Genomic DNA, 7,175 nt, shown 5'->3' on the forward strand with positions numbered 1-7,175 from the left:
TTTTCCCCTTATTTAGAAGAGTTTTCACGTAAAATTCTTGTCATTATTTTCCCATTTTATTTCCATTAGTTTTACCATATATATTTTTGTTGTTTGTCCGCGTTTTCCCAACACGATGCGCATCTCTTCTTTTCTATGTTTGATAAGAGTAAAATCAGTCTTAACTTCAGTCTTTTTGGAAAGGAAATCAGCGTGTCTCCACGTTTTTGCATTACACATTCCAGTTCTTTGAAAGGAAAATCGGGCTTCTTTTCTTACTGCTCGTCAATACATGCTTTTTACAGGTTGGTTGTTTCTTTTCAAATTAAGTTTATTTTGTTTGAACTATTAATTGCTTTGTGGAATGCCTAAGTTTGCCCAATTCTTGGTTTATACTGTATGGCATTATCTAGGTTTTTTCCCTCTTTTTGGTTTTCATGCACTATGCATATGTTTGGCTTATATTGTATGTACTCATGTGAGCGCTTATGTTAGTATCCTTTATTGAAAATGATGATAAGTTTTGAATAAAATTGTTAATCTGAGGATAATTTTTTTGATAATAGGTTAAAGGAGATGAAATTGAGTTTCTTTAGTGTTTTCAATGTTCTCTTTTTTGGCCAATTATTATTGAATAAATCTGTTAATCTGCTAAATTCTGAGGATAATTTCTCATAATTTTTCTTCCTTACTTATTCATTAGGTTTAAATTCAAGATTGTTCAAAGTTAATAAATATAATAGTATAACATTACCACCTATCATCACATTATCCATCGAGTGAATTGAGTTTCTACCAAGTTGCAGAACTTGATTTCAAAGGAGGACAAAAGGTCTACAGAAGTGAAAAATGCAATAAAAAACTCTTAAGCAGATCAATGATAATGGCCTAGAGACAAAGCCTGCTCCTCTTCCAGGTTTCCATATTGAGGTTCTTGCCTTGTGGTGAAAGTGTCTTCTTCCCCGGGAGACCCCTGGATTTCTTCCCAGCTGAAGTCACTCCACAAAGTTTTCTATGCTTATGCACTGGATTGCAGATCCAGTTGATTCTTGGGTCATTCCTCACAGCAGCATGGGCTGCATCAACCAGGATGACTTTTGTATTTATATGTTGAATCCTCATTGATTCAGTAAGAGTTGAGGACCTTAAGAACACCCAATTTCCTACCAGCACACTCCTCAGCAACAAATTGTTTACTAATCTGACACTTTAACTAGGTAACAACCTGGTTGGTAGGCTTAACGTACACAATACCCTTTGATACAAACCTCTTCCACGCTTCACATGAACACGGTAAACCACATAGCCCTGTTTTGATTTGTAACCCAAGTGTCGTGCCTTTTTAGGATGAGTAGGCCTACTGACGCGCACTTTTGATGGAATTTGGCGGTACTCCCATCCTCTGCATATCACCCTCTACAAGAACCTCATCACATCAGACTGCTGCTTCCTTCATAGCTTTGACATGTAAGTGTAGGCACCCATTGTAGTGTCGAAACTCTATACTCTTACTCAGCTGTTCTCGATGAAGTTCTGTTCAAAGTTTATATTGTCTTCCCTACATGTTTTCTAGAGAAAAATATATTTGTAAAGGCTAAGTTAGAGATTCCTCTGTGAGATAGGGCAAGATAATAATCCTACTACCTTAATTTTAATTTTAGCATATCTTTTTTCCAATTAGGTAGACAATGTTGTCTCATAATTTCTGTATTCAAGCCAAGAGCTCAAATTGGTTGCTTCTCTATGGTTGGAGGAGAGTAGTTTTGGAATTTTTATAAAGTACTAGATGATGAATGCCTGTGAGCGCACATGCCCAATATGGTATTAGGCAATATTTAGGCGATAGACATTCCTTATATACACACATATGTTATTTATAGAATACATTTGTGATTGCATATGTAATTCTATTTGCATATTTACATTTTTTTTAGTAGCTACATGTTTTTGTGGAAGCTAGATAGATAGCAGTGGTAGTGCTGTTGTTGTGAGTGTTCAATTCATAGAAAATGTGTAGTGTAGTAAGAATTGAGTATGAAAGGTCGTTACGTACCTTTTTGAGGCATTGGGCGTCGTGCATATTCATGTATTTTATTCCAGCTTTTCACACAAGGCAGTGCAAGCGAAGTGCTTGCCATAGAAGAGGGCAGATTAGTTGAGGGGAATGCAGCTGTGTTTTCAAGCAGGCCACTATTTTTTAAATTAGCTTTGTTTGCTCGTTGTCGAACCGAAGAAGTTGTTTTTTTGTCTGGTGCCTTTAAGAGGTATAATTCATAATGCCTAGCCTGTTTATTGGCGGCTATTCTGCCAGAGATTTGACCTATTTTATCGCGTTACAGGCACAATATGGTACTGTCTAGTGTTTCAAGTTATTCGGAAGATTTCATAATACAAAATCTTTAATTACATAATCTCAAATTTTGGTATCAACTTTTCTGAACTCTCTAATTATGTAATCTGTAATTTTCTGAAAAGTTCTTGGAGTTGAGAGAAGATTAGAATATAGAGTAACTTGTTCATAAACATCATCTCTAACTCCAAGAGGCTGGGCTTAAGTCCACATACACTCTATCCTCTGAGATCTCACCTATGGGATTACACTAGGTATGTTATTGTTGTATGTAATTAACTTAAGAAAAAGGAACTGAAAGAGAAAGAGTAAGAAATGTCGATTCTAAACCGACCACTTAACTTATGGGCTGACAAGTCGTGGGAAGACATTCACAATGAGGGAAATAGATGAAAGTGTGGTTAGCGATATTTATGAGCACATCAAATTTGTAAATCATGAATCTTTTCTTGTTTTATGATTGAGAAGTTGGGGTTTTGATATTTGAATGTTTTTTTCTTTTTTCAGCATTATCCACTACTGAGAGGGACTTTGTACTGAAATTTTCTGCTTTAGAAATATATAATGAGACAATAGACCTCCGGAATTGTGCGTCTTGCTCACTTCACCAGTTGAATGACCAAGAGGTTTAAAATTTTCTTAATTAATGAGTTCAAATTTCTTTCAACTAGAATTCCCTTAAAAATAATTTTTTCTTGAAACTTTTTGTCTCGTAATGCAGAAAGGTATTATTGTAGAAAAACTAGTGGATGAGATTGTAAATGATGGCCAACATCCGAGGACCTTAATTGGTACCTGTAAAGGTAAGTAAGGTAACATACTTTTGATTAATATTCTTCAGTGATAAATGATTGCATTATCTTATGCATAAAAGAATGTAGCCTTAGAAACCTCAGTATCTATATTTTTAAGTTCAGAATTTTCTCTGACATTGTGGTTAAAAATACTTGTCACTTGTTGCAGCTCAAAAACAGGTGGGTGAAACTTCTCTAAATGATTAAAGCTCAACATCTCATCAGACAATCAAGCTGGTAAAGATACTGGTCCTATTTCTACTTAGATTAAAAATATTTGGCATTGTAAAGCTTCTCTGCACATTTGACATAAGATAGATTATGTACATGAAATAGTTAGGTATTCAAGGATGTGCAACCCAGAAATGTGAAATTGAACACAAGGATTAAATCATCATTTTGAAATCTTTGTTATTTACTTTGTTAGAACACCTGAGTTATGTACTATATGCTAGCTGAATGCAGTAAATCTAATCTACCCAATAACTATAAAAAAATGTCTCTTTAAATTAATCAAGATGTAAAATTATTGTTTTATGTGGTTGCAGCCTTTTTCTATGTTGGGACCTAGGAATTCTAAGGTTGCATCACAACAGTTCTTATTTTCATAATGTATATGGAAAAGATCATAGAAACTTGGGAGAAGAAGTGGATGAAATGAGGAAGTATTGAAAATCTTATTCTTAATTATATGATCTTATTGAAACTAGGATGGAACTACTGATTATTAAATTAATGACCACATGCCACAATTTTGATGTCTTGCAACTCTTTAATGCTGCATAATTGCCATTATTAAGTGGCCGGTCTTACTTTCAGCACCTCTTGCTCTTTCTCTTCCAGTTTCTTTTTCATTAATTAATTGTATACAACAACAACATACCCAGTGTAATCCCGCAAGTAAGAAGAGTAGAGTGCATCCAAACCTTAGCCCTATCTCTTGGAGTCAAAGAGGTTGTTTATAAAAAAAAGTTACTTTGTAATCTAATCTTTTATCAACTCCAAGATCTTCTAAGAAAATATCAGATTACATAATTATAGAGTTCATATAAGTTGATATCAAAATTTGAGAACACCAGATGATGTACTTACAAATTTTGTATCATGAAATATTAGACAATACCATATTGTGTTTGTAACTATCTTGTTATCTGCATTATTGTTTAGCCATATCACACAACAATGATTAGCATATCAGAGAGGTTGTAATGACATTACCTTATGAATCCATATCAACTAAAATGGCAAGATTATCCCATCACCTACACCAGCCAATTACATACTACTTTCTAATAATCATATTTCCACTATAATGTGTTGATGGTACCTGTACCGACTCTCCACCCCTATCACATAATGTTGTTGTGTTTGTGGCTGAGTGGAATGAGAGAACTACAGAACATAAGATTATAAGGTGCAAATGAGAAGGTTTTATGCATATTAAGGGTGTAAAATGTATAGAAATTCATACAAACAGTGAGCTGGAAGGATTTTTAGACTATTACCAATTTAAGGTTCAGATTCGTCCAAGTTTGATGTAATTCCTGTTTTCTTCCTCCTACAGTTAAGGGTGGCAACGGAACCGGTAACGGAACTACCGGACCGGGACGTTCCGGAACCGGAACGGAACCGGGCACCACGGGCCGGAACCGGGACGGACCGGAACCGGTAATTCCGGAAAAAAATACCTGTACCCGTCCCGGACCGGTAACGGACCGGACCGGACCGGACCGGAAACCGGGTCCAACCGTTATAAATTATATTTTTTTATTAAAATTAAAAAATTAGGAATATTACACTTAAAAATTTATACTTTTAAAGTTTTAAATACAAACTTTCAAACTTTTAAAAGTATAAAAGTTTAAATTTCACAATTTAAAACTTTGAAAATTTAAATTCAAACTTTAAAACTATAAAAGTTTAAATTTCACCCTTTAAAAGTTTGAAAATTTAAATTCAAATTTCAAACTTTAAAACTATAAAAAGTTTAAATTTCACAATTCACACTTTAAAAGTTAGAAATTTTAAATTTGAATTATAAACTTTAAAACTATAAAAATTTAAATTTCACACTTTAAAGTTTAAATTTAAAAAGTTTGAAAATTTAAATTCAAACTTTAAAACTATAAAAGTTTAAATTTCACACTTTAAAAGTTAAATTTGAACTTTTGAAGACAATAATAAAAAAAAATTAAGGCGAATAGCCTATACTTTTATTAATATTAATTAAATAGTACAAGTTGAGTTACAAAATATTAGTAGAGTATTAAAAAATCTAATCTACACAGCCACCTTCTAGGAAGGGTTCTGTTTGAATTAGACCTCGAATTATTATACTCATACTAATAGACATTTAAATTTAATAGTTCATGCTACCAAGGAAATCTTTTTTTAAATCATTTAACATTTCTCTAGTAACATGCTCTGGAATTGGTTGATTAGCTAGTTCTTCCATTGCATCAATGCCGTCATCACTAAAATCTAGCATTATTTCATCAACGTCATTTTCAAATTTGGTCGGTAGAGGTGGACGACCATAACTCCTTCTCTCGCCATTAATCCAATCTCTAAATAGTACGGATATCTCCAAGCTATCTGCTGCTAATGAATATCTATGCTCTCCAATTTGAAATCTTGCTGCACTAAAAGCGCCCTCCGAAGCTACTGAAGATGCTTGAATAGCTAACACATCTCGAGCAACCGGTTGTAGTTTTGGAAATCCTTTGCCGCGATTGCTCCACCATTCTAGAAGATCAATAGTAGTAGGTTCTGTATTTTGATTAATATATGAATCAAAATCATTTCTATCATTATGAGAAAGTTCAATAATACAATCTATCATATCATCAATTTCATCTTCATTATTATATCTACTCCTAGAACTTTGAGGCTCTTTGTTATGTACTACATTCCTTATATTAGAATTATTATACAAGTCGTACAATTTTCTAGCTTCAATTTTTATACTATCTTTAACATCTTGACAACTAGGTGTTTCATCATCTTCACTATCAATACCCAAATTAAAATATATTTTATCAACCATTCGTGATGCACCTTCATCTTTGTAATGTGGGTTTAACAAACAAGCAGTTAAATAAATTTGAGGAATAGGAATAAAATATTTTTAAAATTTTTTAATCATTTTCTTAACAGATTGTTCAAATCTTGGTTTATTTTTAAATTTATAAAATTTATTAGAAATAACACAAATATTAGGTAAAACAGAGCAAATAGTTGGATAATAAAGTGCAGATATTTTTTTTGTAGTTAAATAAAAAACTTTTAAGAATTATATAAGTTCTTTTATGTCATTCCAATCATTATCATCAAGTCTATATGTCATATTTGAATTATGAGCATTCCAAACCATTTGTAAAGGTTTCCTATATTCATAAGCAACTTCAAGCATTTCAAATAAAGAATTCCATCTTGTACACACTGATTTTGGAATTTTTCTAGGTGGAAGATTAAATTCACGACAACGATTTTCAAAATCTCTACGTCTAGACTTAACTTGACATTTAAAAATAAAATGACATGCAGTTTCAACTTTTGTGCAACCATCATCATATATTGCTATACCATCTCTAACAATCAAATTATATATGTGTGCAGCACACCTAATATGAAAACCATCAATATAAATAGGGCAAGGAGTCCTACTCTTCACCAATAAGTTCTTCTTGATAGCTTTGATAACTTTAACTTTTCCACCTTCTACTTTTTAGCACTCTCTTCCTTTCTTCTCCTACCTTTTTTTCAAAAGTTTTCTTCACTCATACAAGTGATTGAAATTCTGGATCTTCATTGATTTCTTTTCTTCATATGATTTCACCAAAATTCATAAAAGCTCCTCTATGAGGATCATGTGTGATGTGAGCAGGTATACCTCATCATCGTTAAACATGTCAACTCGACAATCTCTATTTTCATTCTTCATCACTTTGGTGTTGTCTTTAGATGTCTTATCTCTATTCGTACTGCAACACTTTGATGGTCAAGTTCCATAAAATACTTTGTTCATTACTTGATTTACTGTGAAAGTCTCT

The 7,175-nt window shown here is 32.8% G+C and overlaps 1 pseudogene; it reads right to left on the reverse strand.

Annotated features, from left to right (window-relative positions):
• Positions 1-867: 867 nt before the first annotated feature.
• On the reverse strand, positions 868-1,464 carry LOC125830023 (60S ribosomal protein L15-like; annotated as a pseudogene).
• Between the last annotated feature and the right edge of the window lie 5,711 nt (positions 1,465-7,175).

The sequence above is a fragment of the Solanum verrucosum genome, unplaced genomic scaffold, assembly GCF_900185275.1.
Source record: "Solanum verrucosum unplaced genomic scaffold, falcon-dt-bn FXZP01000074.1, whole genome shotgun sequence".
Classification (NCBI taxonomy): Eukaryota; Viridiplantae; Streptophyta; class Magnoliopsida; order Solanales; family Solanaceae; genus Solanum; species Solanum verrucosum.